At 43.1% G+C, this 19,922-nt stretch overlaps 1 protein-coding gene across 1 annotated transcript in view; it reads right to left on the bottom strand.

Moving 5' to 3' along the window:
* Positions 1 to 19,922, bottom strand: part of LOC126162731 (sialin) — a 368,491-nt gene that overhangs the window by 182,988 nt on the left and 165,581 nt on the right. The gene's annotated exons all lie outside the window — the stretch shown is intronic.

Below are 19,922 nucleotides of genomic sequence, written 5' to 3'. Positions count from 1 at the left end.
ATATGCGCGCCGTCTTCTGCCTGTTTACATATCTCTGTATTTAAATACGCATGCCTACACCAGTTATTTTGGCGCTTCATTGTATGTTGTTGTTGTGGTCTTCAGTCCTGAGACTGGTTTGATGCAGCTCTCCATGCTACCCTATCCTGTGCATGCTTCCCAGTACATACTGCAACCTACATCCTTCTGAATCTGTTTAGTGTATTCATCTCTTGGTCTCCCTCTGCGATTTTTACCCTCCACGCTGCCCTCCAATACTAAATTGGTGATCCCTTGATGCCTCAGAACATGTCCTACCAACCGATCCCTTCTTCTAGTCAATTTGTGCCACAAACTTCTCTTCTCCCCAATCCTATTAATACCTCCTCATTAGTTATATGATCTACCCATCTAATCTTCAGCATTCTTCTGTAGCACCACATTTCGAAAACTTATATTCTCTTCTTGTCTAAACTAGTTATCGTCCATGTTTCACTTCCATACATGGCTACACTCTATACAAATACTTTTAGAAACGACTTTCTGACACTTAAATCTATACTCGATGTTAACAAATTTCTCTTTTTCAGAAACGCTTTCCTTGCCATTGCCAGTCTACATTTTATATCCTCTCTACTTCGACCATCATCAGTTATTTTGCTGCCCCAATAGCAAAACTCCTTTACTACTTTAAGTGTCTCATTTCCTAATCTAATTCCCTCAGCATCACCCGACTTAATTCGACTACATTCCATTATCCTCGTTTTGCTTTAGTTGATGTTCATCTTATACCCTCCTTTCAAGACACTAACCATTCCATTCAACTGCTCTTCCAAGTCCTTTGCTGTCTCTGACGGAATTACAATGTCATCGGCGAACCTCAAAGTTTTTATTGCTTCTCCATGGATCTCCAGCGGAAGTTGTTTAGTGCTATAAACGTCACCTCTGCATTCCGTGCGTAAGGCGGCTTTTCTTATGGCTGTACTGCTCAGCATAAGCCGGCGGTGCCTCTGCTGAGAAGACGGCCGATACGAAACATTTATCATCCGGTTTTACGAAAACTATTAGCCGCAAAAATTTGATTTTGCGCACCTTACAGTCTGAGATATTGTCTTCATTGTATATTCATACAAATATACATACCTGTAACACTAGATACCCCGATATCTATAAAGTACTAGCATACTTTCTCACTATAACTCGCCATAACAATTACACTGCTTTGCGAGCGTAGCCGCGGGTAACCGCTAGTTATTCTATAAATGTGGAAAACACCATTATGAGTGATATCTATTTGGTTTCGAGATAGTGGCTCTAAGTTCTTGTCGCTAGTTAGGTTGAAGACTTGTTTTCACTGTATGTCAGCAAGTAGCTAGTTTACGGTGCGCCTGTATCTCGGACGATTGCGCTCTCCGCAGTATGGTCCGGTAGTGTTCGGACAGCAGACGATACGGCCTCGACCTCTGGTGACATGAGCGGCGGAGAGCTGCTTACGCAAACGCTCCGCTATCCTATCTGCTTGCATACAGAATACCGGCTGGGCTGCACTGCAGCACCGTTGTTGGCGCTCGCTGACAGTAGCGGCCCCATCTTAGAAAACTTCAAGTTGAGCACTCAGCGGCGATATTAATAAGGTATGAAGAGCACCTATATAAACAGGGCGAACGGAAGTTGTTTAGGGCTATAAATGGCTCTGAGCACTATGGGACTTAACATCGGAGGTCATCAGTCCCCTAGAACTTAGAACTACTTAAACCTAACTAACCTAAGGACATCACACACATCCATGCCCGAGGCAGGATTCGAACCTGCGACCGTAGCAGTCGCGCGGCTCCGGACTGAAGCGCCTAGAACCGCTCGGCCACGGCGGCCGGCGTTTAGTGCTATAAACGTCACCTCTACATTCCGTGCGTAGGGCGGCTTTTGCTATGGCTGCACGCTGGCCATAAGCCGGCTGTGCCTCTGCTGAGAGACGGCCGATACGAAACATTTATCATCCGGTTTTAAGAAAACTATTAGACGCAAAAATTTGATTTTGCGCACCTTACAGTCTGAGATATTCGCTCGATAAGGGACAGAATTTCTTTTCGTTATTTGCCACGGTTACTGCGCGACATCAAATTATGTAAAATATTGCGCGAAATTTTAAAGGTTAGGCGGAGGTAAAAACGCATTCCGTAACCTTTGGGTATGATTGATTTTAGCTCATACATTGCATTAGATGAAATGTGGAAAAGATGTCGAAATTTTATTTAAAATTGAGAGCAGAACAATAGCTAATTTCGTTTTCGAATTTTGGGTTTTATATCCAGCGAACGGTAGCTCGTGACGCGCCCATTCACGTCCTTGCGCATTGTGAATCATGTGGTCAGCTCAGTCGTCAGATCTCATAAACGGGATTTTTTGCAAATGATAACACGTCATGAGGCACATATGTTGTGTGATAAATACGCGAACTTTTTTTATTCAGCGAGGTATGGAAGTAACTCGACCGCCGCTATGAGAGGTCGACAGCTCAGGACGCATACAAAGGTCCATAGCACTGTAGGAAACATGAGTGGCGCGCGTATACATGTCCACACATCTGGAGAACGACAGCGAAAGTGTTAAGGAGATATGAAGAGGAACTATTCTACCGTAAGCAGGACGAAAGGAGGTTGCTTGGCAGAATGTCAAAACAGTGTAACGCAAAAGCGAAGCTGAGAAGGGGGAGGCTTCAGACACGGCCAAGCGATTCGGCTGATAATTGTCACGTTAAAATAAAAGACTCCGTTTCTACCCAATACTCCCATTTTTTGAGTAAACCATCCCTGAAGTTCATTCCACTCATAATTATTTACTATCAAAAAACAGTCTTAATCACAATTTATTTATTACGGTGACCGGTTTCGACCACTACCGTGGTCATCTTCAGACCAATGAGTAAGAACCTTCTTCTGATGGAGAATCACCAGCAGAAGGAGGTTCTTACTCAATGGTCTGAAGATGACCACAGTAGTGGTCGAAACCGGTCACCGTAATAAAAAAAATTGTGATCAACACTGTTTTTGATAGTAAATATTTGTAACACATTGATCACTGTTCACCCCCATAAAAGTAATCAACTCATAATTGAAGGAATCGATATTTACTGAAAATTGAGCATTTTATATAATCATACATGTAGTCTGCAAACGCATGTTTTCCTAGAAGCCAAGGAATGAAAGTATTACGACCGACCGTTACGTATCCATAAACTACGCACTGGTGGAGGAAAGCTCCGTTGCCGTAGAGACCAATGCATTTGGCTCCTCAGTCACCAATAGAAATATCTGCACGGCTTTCAAGCCAAATGAAGAAGCATTTCAAAAGGCTAAGTTTAAACTGTTCACGTGCCACCGTGATTAAAGTATACCGCGCATGGCAAAATGGTGCTATCCAAAGCAGGAGCTGAGGTTACTGCGGTGCACCATGCGGCCATACATGACGTGGGTGAACAACCATTGTGGAGATCTGTATGGACGGATAGACTTGCAACTGTTCTCCAGTACCCAGATGAACCCAGGGACTACCAGCAGTATCCCAGCCGGCCGTTGTGGCCGAACGGTTCTAGGCGCTTCAGTATGAAACCGCGCGACCGCTGCGGTCGCAGGTTCGAATCCTGCCTCGGGCATGGATGTGTGTGATGTCCTTAGGTTAGTTAGGTTTAAGTAGTTCTAAGTTCTAGGGGACTGATGACGTCATATGTTAAGTCCCATAGTTCTCAGAGCAAGGTATATAACAACTGACATGAAGGCAAGGGATTGCTGTGGCATTTGTGTCTTTCTGAGGTGCGTGCGGTAAAAGCGAAAACGACAGTTATGGCGACACTGTTACCAAATGCGTCTGAACAGGACGAAGGTGTTGTTATTTTTTTCTTGGCTGCCGAAGGACAAACAGCGGTAGACATCCATTGGAGAATGAAGACTGTATGACGAAGGATGTCTGTAAAAAACCACCGTTTGCTGTAGGATGGTGCATCAAAGGGTGCCACTACTTCATGGTGACGCACATTCCCATATCGCAAATGTCGTAACGCAGAAGTTACGCCATCTCGAGTGTGAGATACTCGAGCACCCGCCCTATAGTCCTGATCCCTCTCCAAGCGATATCACGCCTTCGGACACTTAGATTAGGCGTTGAAGAGTGGACTATTCACGTGGGACGAGGACGTGCAGCAGACGGTTACGCACTTTTTCACGCATCAAGACACGGTGTTTATCTGAACAGGTATCTTCAGTCTGATCAGTCAGTGAGGTGATTACCTCAAACCCCCTCGTTGATTTTTCCGACCAGCATACTGATTCTGGACTATACGGCCTTCGAACGCAAACTTCCTGATCGCTAATTTCATATAGTTCTTAAATTGTAATAGCTAATCATGTCCAGTATCCTTGTAAAAGTGAACTATGGATGAATAAACAACGACAACTACTACTACTACTATCACTACTACAACCACAACCACCACCATAACTAGTACTTCGAAGTGCGCAAACTCAACTCATCTGCCTCTGCTTCTCGCAATAAGTGAGGGTTCCTCTTCTTAACGGTTCACCCCGTTGCCACGGAGTTCGCATTTTATTTCATGACCTGGCAATTGGTTTTAACTTTGTGGCCGGATGCCATTATTGCAACCGTAGTGAGCAGCATCTTTGTGTAAATCGTGTAAATATACTTTGTGTTATTGGTAGTTGATGGTGCATCGTGTTTTCTGGAAACACAAGCCCGACATTTATTTAAATAAGACTGAGAAACCTCCTAAAACACACGTTCTTGGAGGGCCGGTGTTAGAGACCAGTAGTAGCAAACCCGGCGTGCAGCTTCGACCCGGGTCTGGCTCAACCCCCAGTCACGTGAGCTGGCGGCGCTGTGCGCGTTAAGCAGTGTGAAGACGTCTTCCGCAACAGGTTAGTACACGCGATATGGCCCTCGCCGCAGTTATTACAGCAGCTCTGTTTCTCTTTTGCTGTTCAGCCCGTTTGTCCTCCGCGATCTGCCGTGTCGCCCTGGGTGTGGATCTTCTTCATTCAGAGGGCAGGATGCAGCAGTTTCTGCAAGCGAAGATGAATGGGCGTGCTGTGCGCGTGTTTGGCACCGCCACTGTAGTTTTGTTTGTGGACCTTTTGAGTTTATCGCCCCTCCCACAGCCGAACAGCTTTAGCGGCGCCGAAAAGAGCTTTATTTTCAGCGTTTGAAGCAAATATACCGAGTTACTTTAAGAGATGAAGCAGAAATCAAAATACGCTGCTTGACAACAAATGAGGAGAAGGAAAGCCAATAAAACTTCACAGGTTGAGACGAAATGTGATGTTACTTCACTGATTGCGTAATCGAGTCATGTTCACAAAGAACTTGGCCGTGAGAGCCTACTTATCAATAAGATATCGGACGCCTCTGGCTTGGATGCATGCACCGATTCCGTTGAGAAGGATCTCATAAAGCAGTTGTATTGTCTGCTGAGGCTTGTAACTGGTGTTTCGTATCCTTGCTGCTGGCACGTCGACTGACTTCACGGCCTAGCTGGTCCCACACGTCTTCTATCACGGATAGATCTGCCGATCTTGCTGCACGCCGGAGCACCTCAACACCAAGCAGACAGCACACGGGAACGCGCGGCATATGTGGGTGAACATTATTCTGTTAAAAAATTGCACCACAATAGTGTCGCGTGAGAGGTAACACATGAGGACGCAGGAAGACCGCAACGTTCCTTTGTGCCACCAGTTTCCTCAGTCAGTACCATCCGTGAGAAGAAGTCATACCCAATGGCTCCACACTCCATGACGCTAGGAGTAACTCTGCAAGACTGGCACTGCCCCCATGTCGACGGCGTACTCACCGACGACGGTCATCCAGGGGAGTGCAGCGCCGCGTTTCATCGCTGAACACAAACCGACGCCTTTTATCAGGAGTCCATGCATCCCGCATAGGACACCACTCCGATGGCAGTGTTAATGACAGTCTACGCATGGGACGCTAATTCGCTTGTCCGGCTGTTGTTAATCTCCGACCAATGTTGCGGGATGACAAAGAACGCTACAGGGAGTCCATTATTCGTCATCAGATGGCAGGTGCAAATGTGAATGGTTACGATGGCCTTGGTGCACAATATGACTATACTTCCTTGTAGTGGTCGGACCGGAACCTTGACGATGAATACTATGCCTCACGTCCCTATGCAGGCCCACAGTCACGTTTGACTGCCCGAAAAATCTGGGTATGCACGGTTAGACCAAATCGAGTCCCACAACGAACCCCTTTTCAAATTCTATCAGGTGCCGCTAACTCTGTCTCACTCGAGTACGAGGCATCTGCCTGTCCTTGATAATGAACACTATACACCTAACGCTTCTTCTTCTTCTTCTTCTTCTTGCGTTACGGCCTCTGTAGGACCACGGGTAGCCCCTTCGTGGACTGCATTTTCCTCTTCTCCCAGAACCTCTTCATTCTTTCTGTTCTTCCGAGATCTTCATTTTCCGTTTCTCCTGGCGGCTCCACTGGCGACATTCTAATCTTTTCCTGTATTCTTCTCTGTCATTGATCTCCGGCATATTTGTCGGTATATATTCGTTCCTCCAATTTTCCTTTCCTTCGACCTTGATCCCCAATTCCAACCAGTCCTTCCGAAGTTCAACAACCCACTTGGTTCCTGTCTTTCCCCTTGTCCTCCCCGTTGTTTCTCACACTCTCTTCGTCATTCTGTCCATACTCATCCTAACTACATGCCTAGCAAACCTTGCCCTTTGGAGTCTGATTTCCCCGGATATTGTTCTCATGTTCCGGTACAATTCTTCCCTAGGTTTTCGCATCCACCTCTCTCCACCTCTTTTGGGACCTGGTATTTTTCTCAGTATTTTTCTCTTCTTTCTCTGGTTGTTCTGCCACATTTCTTCCTAGTGTCATCGTCTCAGCAGCATATAATACTGCATTCCTCACTGTTGCCTTGTAATGGCTATTCTTTTCATTGTATATGCAGAAGGCTGACCTCATCTTCTTTATCCTCTGTTATTCCCTCCTTGCTCCTGTTCCTTTCTGTTCTAAATTCTCCCAGGTATTTAAATTTGTCCACCATTTTCACAGTGGCTTCCGGTGTTTCCCAGTCTGCAGTGGTGTTTAATGTCTTTGTCTTGTTGTAGGCGATCCTCAGTCCCACCTTTCTGGCTACCTTACTTAAGTTGTCGAGTTGTGTCTTTGCGTCTTCTTCCGTCTCTACACCTAACGATATTCATGCCCTTTATATTCCCTACCAGCTCTGGCAATAAAACTAAACAGGAACAACACATATGTACTCTGGTGGCCGTTATACCTTTTACAGAGAATTGCAACTCTAATCATTTAGAGGCGCGCGAGTGGTATGTCCGTGTACGAAGCTGGCCACGTCTTCTGGCTGCTTCACTATTTTTGCCAGGCAGCGTGTTTCACGCTAACAAACCGAACGAGTTCCCCGCCAGGGCGTGAAGGACTAAGGAACGCCTACCGACTGCCGTGTCATCCTCTGGCTTCGACGTCATGGTTTACCGTGACGTCCGTTCTGTTGTTGTAAGCGCCACGTATACCTTTTCTATATGTATTCGTGTATGTCCTCGTTGTCGTCTCTTCTTTCTCTCGTCGATATCAGAACATGAGAAATGTTTATGTTTGTGTTTACCTATTTGTTGTCGACAATACACAACTACATGGTTACGGTATCACCTGATTCCGGAACAGCTAGTTAATATAGTATAAAGGTAGTGGGTTCCGATGCTGCGTTATTTAAGTGTGATATTATTCCTCACTTAACCTTTGAGACTTTAAGAACCAGCTACTCTTAATCAGTCCCAAAACTCGACTTGTAACGAGAGCACTTGCGATGAGTCTGTCACAATATTAATAATACGTAAGGCTCTACACCACTATAAGAAAATATCACTGTTCATGAAATAACAAAATATACGAATAAACTTGTTTATATTTTTCCTTTTTATTTAATCAAATGCTTTCAAATGTTTATTTCACGCCCACAAATCATCCATACCTCGACGTGGATTGTAAATGTGTGCATGAAAAATAGTACACTGTGTCTGCTGATAACCACGTATGAGCTTTTGGGTTGCTAGGCTACTTTGATCAACAGGATTTATATTGGATTTTGAAAATGATCTTTCTATGCAAACTTACGTCCTCCACAATGGCTCATCAAATATTATACCCTTTCGCGATAGTTAAGAATTCGCGTAAATTGTATTTCTGCGAGTTTAAAGCAAACCATCGGCGGCGCGAAAGCAGTCTTGATACCGCGACACACTCGCGACGCTCACTAGCCTGTCACGAAATTGACCTGCATACATCTACAACCAATTTAAAGGTCATAATTCGCCCTACACGACTGTGTGCTATTGAACTTCGTCCAATCAATTATTTCTGGAATCGTTATCACTAATCTCGACACTGACCGTCCACAAACACAAAATTAACACTCTTTTTTTCTTTTTTTTTTCTAAGAGTAAACGAATGACTTCATGGTGTGGGTTCCTGGTATCATGTCCTAGTTCATGAACCACGGGCAACGTATGAGTGGCCAAGTAAGTGGTCCCGACAGTCGAGATACCAGTTTCTTTGGAATAAGGCTGGGCATCTCGGACATATTCCGAGTCGTGGTCACCTTTGTGCTCAGACGGCAAAGACTACCAAATCCACCGGTTAGTCCCTCAACCGTTAGGGGTAAAACTCAATGGGACCCGGGGCAAGTAAGGCTAGCAACCTGCTTCCCTGGTACCATAAATTTGATGCTGGCAACAATCAGAGCAAAATGCCCCGGACCTTTGGAGTTGACGGAGTCCCACCTCTAATTGACAAACCAGGGACTCCTAAGATACGACTCGGCAAACGAATGGTAACGAGATGGGGAGCTATTAACATCTATGGGGGCTACTCTGGGAAGAAGGTAGAGCTGGCAGAGGCTGCAAGTAAGATGGGGTTGGACGTTTTAGCTGTTAGTGACATTCGGGTAAGGGGTGAGAAAGAAGAGGAAGCGGGAGAATACAAGGTCTACCTGTCAGGAGTCAAAGCAGGAATAGCACAATGGGGTGTAGGGCTTTTCATCAGGAAAGAAATGGAACCCAGTGTAGTTGCAATAAGGTATGTAAACGAACGACTGATGTGGATAGATTTGACAGTGTCTAGCAAGAAAATTAGGATTGTCTCAGTATATTCGTATTGTGAAGGAACAGATCAAGATAAGATGGATGGTTTTTATGACGCACTCAGTGATGTAGTTGTTAGAGTAAAGGACAAGGACAGTGCTCTGCTCATGGGTGATTTTAATGCCAGGATTGGAAATCGAACAGAAGTGTGTGAAAAGGGTATGGGTAAACTTGGAGAGGATATGGAGGCCAAAAGGAACGGGAAACAGCTCTTGGATTTCGGTGCGAGTATGGGCTTAGTAATCACAAACTCCTTTTTTAAACATAAGAACATTCACCGGTATACTTGGGAAGGCAGGGAAACCAGATCTATATAATAACAGATCAGGAATTCAGGAAGGCTGTGAGGGACACACGTGTATTCAGGGGATTCTTTGATGACACTGATCACTATTTAATCTGCAGTGAAATTGGTATTGTGAGGCCGAAAGTGCAGGAGGTCAGGTCCATGTGTAGGAGGATAAGAGTGGAGAAACTTCAGGATAAGGAAATCAGACACAAGTACGTAACAGTGATCTCAGAAAGGTACCAGTTAGTTAAATGTAGTCAATTGCAGTCACTGGAAAAGGAATGGACAAGGTACAGGGACACAGTACTAGAAGTGGCCAAAGAATGTCTTGGAACAGTAGTGTGTAAAGGTAGGATGAAGCAAACGGCTTGGTGGAATGACACAGAGACAGAGAAAGTTATGTTGAAGAAAGAAACAAAGCCAAACAGATAATTACAGCATCCAAGAAGAAATCTTGGGAAGACTTTGGAAACAGGTTGGAGACCTTGGGTCAAGCTGCTGGAAAACCATTCTGGAGTGTAATTAGCAGTCTTCGAAAGGGAGGTAAGAAGGAAATGACAAGTATTTTGGACAGGTCAGGAAAACTGCTGGTGAATCCTGTTGATGCCTTGGGCAGATGGAGGGAATATTTTGAAGAGTTGCTCAATGTAGGTGAAAATACGATCAGTAATGTTTCAGATTTCGATGTACAATGGGACAGGAATGATGATGGAAATAGTATCACATTTGATGAAGTGGATAAAATGGTCAGTAGATTGCAGTGCAATAAAGCGGCTGGGGTGGATGAAATTAAGTCGGAATTCATCAAATACAGTGGAATGTCAGGTCTTAAATGGCTACACAGGATAATCGAAATGGCGTGGGAGTCGGGACAGGTTCCATCAGACTGGACGAAAGCAGTAATCACACCAATCTTTAAACATGGAAACAGAAAAGATTGTAACAACTACAGAGGTATCTCTTTGATCAGCGTTGTGGGTAAAATCTTCTCAGGCATTGTTGAAAGGAAAGCGCGAGTATTAGTTGAGGACAAATTGGATGAAAATCAGTGTGGGTTTAGGCCTCTTAGATGTTGTCAGGACCAGATCTTTAGCTTACGGCAAATAATGGAGAAGTGTTACGAGTGGAACAGGGAATTGTATCTATGTTTTATAGATCTAGAAAAGGCATATGACCGGGTTCCTAGGAGGAAGTTATTTTCTGTTCTACGTGATTATGGAATAGGAGGCAAACTTTTGCAAGCAATTAAAGGTCTTTACATAGATGGTCAGGCAGCAGTTAGAGTTGACGGTAAGTTGAGTTCATGGTTCAGAGTAGTTTCAGGGGTAAGACAAGGCTGCAACCTGTCTCCACTGTTGTTCATATTATTTACGGATCATATGTTGAAAACAATAGACTGGCTGGGTGCGATTAAGATAGGTGAACACAAAATAAGCAGTCTCGCATATGCGGAAGACTTAATTGTGATGGCAGATTCTACTGAAAGTTTGCAAAGTAATATTTCAGAGCTAGATCAGAAATGTAAGGACTATGGTATGAAGATTAGCATCTCCAAAACAAAAGTAATGTCAGTGGGAAAGAGATATAAACGGATTGAGTGCCAAATAGGAGGAACAAAGTTAGAACAGGTGGACGGTTTCAAGTACTTAGGATGCATATTCTCACAGGATGGCAACATAGTGAAAGAACTGGAAGCGAGGTGTAGCAAAGCTAATGGAGTGAGCGCTCAGCTACGATCTACTCTCTTCTGCAAGAAGGAAGTCAGTACCAAGATTAAGTTATCTGTGCACCGTTCTATCTTTCGACCAACTTTGTTGTATGGGAGCGAAATTTGGGTGGATTCAGGTTACCTTATCAATAAGGTTGAGGTTACGGGTATGAAAGTAGCTAGGATGATTGCAGGTACTAGTAGATGGGAACAATGGCAGGAGGGTGTCCACAATGAGGAAATCAAAGAAAAACTGGGAATGAACTCTATAGATGTAGCAGTCAGGGCGAACAGGCTTAGATGGTGGGGTCATGTTACACGCATGGGAGAAGCAAGGTTACCCAAGAGACTCATGGGTTCAGCAGTAGAGGGTAGGAGGAGTCGGGGTAGACCAAGGAGAACGATTTTGAAGTAATAGGCTTAACATCAGATTAGGCACCAATGTTAGCACTGAATAGGGGATCATGGAGGAATTTTATGAGGGGGACTATGCTCCAGACTGAACGCTGAAAGACATAATCAGTCTTAAATGATGATGATGATGAACGAATAACGTCACGTAATCTACATAGTTATTAAAATATTATTCCAAATGATCTCAAACATTTAACGTCATTATGTTTCAAGACGAGGGCTAGTAAAAGTCCTTGGGTAACAGAAGAGATACTGAATTTAATTGATGAACAGAGAAAATACAAAAATGCAGTAAGTGAAGCAGGCAAAAGGGAATACAGACGTCTCAAAAATGAGATCGACAGAAAGTGCAAAATGGCTAAGCAGGGATGGCTAGAGGACAAATGTAAGGATGTAGAGGCTTATCTCACTAGGGGTAAGATAGATACTGCCTACAGGAAAATTAAAGAGACCTTTGGAGAAAAGAGAACCACTTGCATGAATATCAAGAGCTCAGATGGAAATCCAGTTCTAAGCAAAAAAGGGAAAGCAGAAAGGTGGAAGGAGTATATAGAGGGCCTATACAGGGGCGATGTTCTTGAGGACAATATTATGGAAATGGAAGACGATGTTGATGAAGATGAAATGTGAGATATGATACTGCGTGAAGAGTTTGTCAGAGCACTGAAAGAGCTAAGTCGAAACAAGGCCCCAGGAGTAGACAACATTCCATTAGAACAAACTCTACCATCTGGTGAGCAAGATGTATGAGACAGGCGAAATTCCCTCAGACTTCAAGAAGAATATAATAATTCCAATCCCAAAGAAAGCAGGTGTTGACAGATGTGAAAATTACCGAACTATCAGTTTAATAAGTCACAGCTGCAAAATACTAACGCGAATTCTTTACAGACGAATGGAAAAACTGGTAGAATCCGACCTCGGGGAAGACCAGTTTGGATTCCGTAGAAATGTTGGAACACGTGAGGCAATACTGACCCTACGACTTATCTTAGAAGAAAGATTAAGGAAAGGCAAACCTACGTTTCTAGGATTTGTAGACTTAGAGAAAGCTTTTGACAATGTTGACTGGAATACTCTTTCTCAAATTCTGAAGGTGGCAGCGGTAAAATACAGGGCGCGAAAGGCTATTTACAATTTGTACAGAAAGCAGATGGCAGTTATAAGAGTCGAGGGACATGAAAGGGAAGCAGTGGTTGGAAAGGGAGTGAGACAGGGTTGTAGCCTCTCCCCGATGCTATTCAATCTGTATATTGAGCAAGCAGTAAAGGAAACAAAAGAAAAGTTCGGAGTAGGTATTAAAATCCATGGAGAAGAAATAAAAACTTTGAGGTTCGCCGATGACATTGTAATTCTGTCAGAGACAGCAAAGGACTTGGAAGAGCAGTTGAATGGAATGGACAGTGTCTTCGAGAGGAGGATATAAGCTGAACATCAACAAAAGCAAAACGAGGATAATGGAATGTAGTCGAATTAAGTCGGGTGATGCTGAGGGAATTAGATTAGGAAATGAGACACTTAAAGTAGTAAAGGAGTTTTGCTGTTTGGGCAGCAAAATAACTGATGATGGTCGAAGTAGAGAGGATATAAAATGTAGACTGGCAATGGCAAGGAAAGAATTTCTGAAGAAGAGAAATTTGTTAACATCGAGTATAGATTTAAGTGTCAGGAAGTCGTTTCTGAAAGTATTTGTATGGAGTGTAGCCATGTATGGAAGTGAAACATGGACGATAAATAGTTAGGCAAGAAGAGAATAGAAGCTTTTGAAGTGTGGTGCTACAGAAGAATGCTGAAGGTTTGATGGGTAGATCACATAACTAAAGAGGAGGTATTGAATAGGATTGGGGAGAAGAGAAGTTTGTGGCGCAACTTGACTAGAAGAAGGGATCGGTTGGTAGGACATGTTCTGAGGCATCAAGGGATCACCAATTTAGTATTGGAGGGCAGCGTGGAGGGTAAAAATCGTAGAGGGAGACCAAGAGATGAATACACTAAGCAGATTCAGAAGGATGTAGGCTGCAGTAGGTACTGGGAGATGAAGCTTGCACAGGACAGAGTAGCATGGAGAGCTGCATCAAACCAGTCTCAGGACTGAAGACCGCAACAACATGTTTTAACGGTAATCAGAAAAAATATGATTTATTATCGGAAAGTAACATATAACACATCGCAAATCGCACGTAACTAAATGACAGCTTTGCATAGCGTCGGGTCTTAATCACGCAAAAGTATATAACGAAATCTCCCAAATCTCAATTTCTCCATACCAACTGACAAATAAGATTTTCGTCCAACATCTGTTGCACCAATGTTATGAAAACAAACATCTGTTGGACGAATGTTATGAAAACAAACAGTCCAAACTGACGTTTCACGTAAGTCACATGCAACGGAAATCTGTAACGCAACCATCTGTGTGTGACGAGTTTATAATTATCTATTATTTATATTTTAGGACAATTAATCTGTAAAAAACACACCACATGTCACAAAGAAAGCATGTAAACCGTCTGAGGATGAATCACAACGATTCTAAATCGGTAACGGTACCCTTTGAATAAAGGAACTGAAAGTAAATTTGTGGCTGGTTGCTGTCCTAACATCATCAACATTTGTCAGTTTATAGAGACTGATCGTATTTACTATCTGTTCCTTCATGTTTTCCTTCCACAAGTGTAATAAAAAACTGACTTTATATGTCGCAGACAATCATGATGATGCCAAACACTCAGGCTAACGAGTCAGCTAAACAACCACAACTGCACGCTGACCAGTGTCGATACGTCTCAGCCGGCCGGGGTGGCCGAGCGGTTCTAGGAGCTACAGTGTGGAACCGCGTGACCGCTACGGTCGCAGGTTCGAACCCTGCCTCGGGCATGGATGTGTGTGATGTCCTTAGGTTAGTTGGTTTAAGTAGTTCTACGTTCTAGGGGACTGATGACCTTAGAAGTTAAGTCCCATAGTGCTCAGAGCCATTTGAACCATTTGATACGTCTCAAGAAAGCTACGTGTTGCTTGTGAGAAGTTCAGCTGTCGCTGGCGGCAGAGGTGCGATGTGGCGCTACAGCTCTGAGCGAACCGACGCTATCGGCACTTCCGGCGACGGCATATCTGCGATATGCCCTCCTCCCCCCCTTCTCCTCATCGTTGGCTTTAGTAGTCCCGACAGCAGCTGCCGCCTTTCTAACGAGCAACGCTGCTGCCGCCGCTCCCACCGCCACCACCAGCCTGTCACTTGACTACGACTGTCAGAGTAAAAATATCTCTGGACTGAGCGTTCAGGTTCGCAAAACAGACTTCGTGTTGTCAACGTACTTGCTACCCCAGGCGCGTGACCTTGAGAGGGCGTAGGTTTGCCCGCAAAGCAGCTTGTAGATTTTGAATGTGATTACATCGCTATATAGTACAGACATTTCCTTCGTAGGTGGCGTGGATACGGTATAGGCGTCTGATGAGCTTTATAACAGTTTGCGTTAGATACCTGGAATAAATTGGGTTTTTAAGTTTGAAGAGCAATGTGAAGTGTTATTAAAATTATACAATCACAGCGGAATCGACAGTGTCATTCGATACTCAATGACTAGATGAACCTTTATTTCCACCACCGAGGGCAGCACGTACAACTCGGCTATGCTGCGCATGTCAACACCTGACGCATGCGCTGTAGGATGCCAGTACATTTCACATGCGCGAGATTCGGCATAAATACCGCGACTGCACCTGGGCTCTTCAGTAGTTGTGTACTCACCTGATGATGGCCGGACGTCTCTGGGCCGAAATATCGTGGCAGAATGTCGACGGGATCCGGCTGCATACCCGGAAATTATTAGAAGGCATTTCACTTCTTTGCGACAAGTCTCAAATACGAGTCAGATGCACCCTTTTTTTTGTGGGACATCCACCACTATTTTTAATGTTTTCTGAGGCACTTTATTGTATGTCTCAGACTGTTCCCGTAAAATTTTGCATTGATGGATACTGCAAATAGACTTGCCAATATTTTTGAAAGTGTCCCGAGAAACGCCGAATTTGCACATTAGCGATTATTCTTATTGTTCGTACATGATTTTTTCTCAGATTTTTTGTGTATACATTTATCTCTTTTTTTCAGGTTACCAGAGAATTTTGCTTACCGATAACACTTTGACGCACTTAGCGAATTTTATTTGCAAGCGCCCAACACATTACAATATAGGTAAGAAGTGGATCATTTTTCTCCTCTGGCGTACAAAAACCCCTTGGGACAAGAGAAAAATATTGCATAAACAATTTGGTTTTGAATGAAACACAGAACTGTTTCTTTATGTTACAGAACGCAATATGCTAATCGTATTCTAGTTTAAAATAACAAAACTGACCATAAATTAAGTTAGTATTAAGAGGAACATCGCCTAACTCCCACGCATTCTCCTTTGATGTTCACCACAGACAAAAGAAATGTACATATTTCAAGTTGTCGACTTCAGCAGGTGTCAACAAGATGGAATTCACTATTAGAAACGACTGCTGCAGATAGCCGAAGACTTAACATTCTTACACATTTTGCACATATAACAACAGATTTAAAACAGTTATTCAGAATGAAATCAGAACAGCAGAATACCGTACATCAAACTATTCATAAAACACAAACATTATGTGTGCGCCATTTAAAAACAAACACTACTCATCCCATATGTTCAAATATTGGTAATTTACCATCGTTTTTACCAATAAGAAAATTGCAAAATCTCAGAAAATACGTGTAATAGTTAAGTTTCGAACTTTGTGGAAAGTGTAAGTAAACAGCGTTACTCTAAGGTCACGTGACAATTCTAGTTTATTACTGACAAGATGCACAAAACGCAAATCTCAATCCACAGATATTTCTACTGTACAGCACCCGTCTACAACGCGACAGGGTAGCATTATCCATGGAGTAACAAGTATACGTTAACGGCATGGAGGTACAGCAAGCGAAGATGGCACTACAAACTTACACTATGCGTTGTTTTTGTCGCAATATTAGATGCCCCAAAACATTAGCAAACTACAGTTCACAATCGCTACTTGTTCTCACTTTCTATAGTGCGCACGCAGCAGTTGTTTTAAAAAGAAAATGTTACAGAGTTTTCGTGAATAACACACTGTCAAAAAGGAACTTTCATATGTTTTCCTGGTCATAAACACACAATTGATCTAGTAATAAGACGTATTTCGCCTCGTTAATGTAACTTTCTTTTTGTTATTTATTTCGAATATCCAAGAAAAGAAGGGTATGACGTGAAAAGACTGCTTTCATAGTACAGCACTTCCCTTAATATGGACTCACGAAACTGATGTTCGATCTACGTCCTCTTTCCAAAAATGATGAGACCGTATTTTCCTATGTTTGGTCGGTTTCTAATCCTTCCTTCTCATAGCGCTCACCCAGAGAGCTTTTCGAGTTGGACTGATAGGAAATCTAAAATCAAATGACATCAAAAAACCGTTACAGTAAAAGTAAACAGCGCAACCAAAAGTCATGTGTATAAAAGAAAATACTGGTTGGACAAATCCACTTACGAATGAAATGTGATTCCTTTAGACTTTAAAGAGAACTATTAGTACACCAGTAAATGACACAATCTGGCATTTTTGATCAAAATACTTTCATCAGAAGCTACAGTTTGCGGCAACAAACATGGCGGACGTAGGATTCAAGTGTGTGACCTCACGACAAGTCCACTTATTGTACGAGGGCTATTCGGAAAATAAGGAACGATAGGTCGCGAAATGGAAACCACAGTGAAAATCAAAACTGTTTTATTTGCAACAGTTAGCTACAATTTCCAGCTACTTATCTACATAGTCAGCGATCCGACTTTGATGTTTGTCGTAGCGTTGTACCAACTTTCGAATACTGTCGCTATCGAAGGCAGCCGCCAGTGCTTTCCTCCAATTCTCTACGCTGGCCTACAGCTCGTTGTCTGTGCCAAAATGTTGTCTTCATAGCCAGCGGTTCATGTGAGCAGAGACGAAACTCAGAGGGAGACAATTACGAGCTGTATTGTGGGTAATCAAACATTTCCAATTGAAAACGATGCAGGAGCATCTTCATTGTCCCTGCAGAATGAGGCTGAGAAATGTCTTGAAGAAGAAAACGCACAACAGCTATGTAATGTTGGCTGCATAGCTTCAGGCGAAATTTCTCACCTGGCCCACGTACTTGGCGGGAGACACTATCGTTCCAGGTATCTTTATGAGCTCCCTGTGTGCTCAGAACTAAAAAGAACGACGTAACGCGATAGACGGGCATACTAGAGACACTGCCCAACACACCTGTGCAAAACTTCATCGGATTTTCACTGTGATTTCCATTTCGCGACCGATCGTTCCTTACTTTCCGAATAGCCCTCGTATATCTCTATGGTTAAAGGCCGAATTATATCACTTCCGTTTAGAGTCAGAGACTATTACGACGTATTAGTATTATCATTAATTCGATGCAGTGGGCGCCACATTCATTTTGGCATGTTCACTTTTTTGTATCATCACTTGCATTACGTCATTTCAAGGCAACGGCGCATTGAAAATTTATCACAAATACGTCACCCTTATAATTAAATGCCAGTTAATAAAATATCAACAATATAAGCCTTCAAGAGATACTATGATAACCGATACTGGAGACTAAACCGTTATGACCTAGAGTTTACGTAATGGATAATGCTGCGGATTACGGAGTCGAAAGATGTAGACTGCGTCACGGCATACACATTTTTTTTTTATATCTTGGAGTTGTTAACAAATTCTGAGACTTCCTTATGAATCTAATATAAGTATGTTCCGCAATAATCGATATTATTTACTTCTATATCTGCTTAGGGGACGAAGGATGAACTAAATATTTGGCTGTTTATTTGTAAATATGCGGCAACGTCCGACTGTGTGGTTAGGCACGTACCAAAGAGAACAGCTTAAATTGCTGCGAGTTAAAGAGGCGCAATAAAATTCCTGTTCTTTCTGCTCACAAATATTTGGTTCTTCCTTCTAAATATGTGGCGATTTAAGTGTGTATGTTTAGGTAGAAACAGAAGAAGACTGCCTTAATTGTTGCGTGAGAAACGAGGAGCGGTAAAATTCATGTTGTTCCTTCTCACAAGTATTTGGCTCTTTACTTTCAAATAAGGGACAATTTCCGAGCCAGGAATCGAAGAGGACACCTTAAATTTCTGCGAGTGAACCGAGAAGCAATAACATTCATATTCTTTCTTATTATAAAATTTTGAATCTATATGCTAGCGCACGCAAAGATCATGAAGAGACAGGTACTTCACATGTTACAACCAACGACACGTCCGGTTGGTATACTTCTGCCGCCGACATGTGAGTGAACATACGGTTCTGTGCACGTGCAAAATCAATATGGCGCAACTCACTAGAAAGTGGTAGTGGAAAAAGTGAAAATCAGTCGTGGATAAGTTTTCAACATCTTGCACGACATTATGAACATGACAAACGTCGCCGCCTGCTAGGTTCCGTGACTGCCCACACCCATACAACAAGCCCGTCGCTTGTGGCAGTAAGTACTTTTAGTCTCAGTAAGGACTATCTACACATCGAAGAAGCAGCGATGGCAATTAAAAGCACTGTTTAAGAGTGGAATTAAATTCAACGTGAACGGATACCAATGATAAGATTCGCTGATGACCTAGCTATACTCAGTCATAGTGAAGAAGAATTACAGGATCTGCTGAATGGAATGAACAGTTTACTGAGTACAGAATATGATTTGCGAGTAAATCAAAGAAAGGCGAAAGCAAGGAGCAGTAGCAGAAATGAGAACAGCCAGAAACTTAACATCATAATTGGTGATCACGAAGCAGTCGAAGTAAAGGAATTCTGCTATCTAGGCAGTAAAATAACACATGACGAACGGAGCAAGGTGGACATCAAAAGCAGACTAGCGCTTGCAAAAAGGGCATTCCTGACCAAGATATGTCTACTAGTATCAAATTCGCCTTAATTTAAGGAAGAAAGTTCTGAGAATGTATGTTTGGAGCGCAGCATTGTATGGCAGTGAGACATGAGAATCGAAGCATTCGAGATGTGGTGCTACAGACGAATGTTGAATATTAGGTTGGCTGATAAGGTAGGGAATGGGGAGGTTCCCCGCACAATCGGAGAGGAAAGGAAAGGAATATGTGGAAAATACTGACAAGGGACAGGATGGTAGGAAATCTGTTAAGGCATCAGGGAATAACTTCCATGGTATTTGACTGGGTGTTGGGTTGTCTTCATCATTTCATCCTCATTCATGAAGGTGGCGAGATTGGACTGAGCAAAGGTTGGGAATTTGTACGGGCGC

Source organism: Schistocerca cancellata, chromosome 2 (assembly GCF_023864275.1).
Source record: "Schistocerca cancellata isolate TAMUIC-IGC-003103 chromosome 2, iqSchCanc2.1, whole genome shotgun sequence".
In the NCBI taxonomy this organism is placed as follows: Eukaryota; Metazoa; Arthropoda; class Insecta; order Orthoptera; family Acrididae; genus Schistocerca; species Schistocerca cancellata.
Note: the sequence above shows the minus strand (reverse complement) of the source record. Positions and strands in the feature narration are given on the sequence as shown.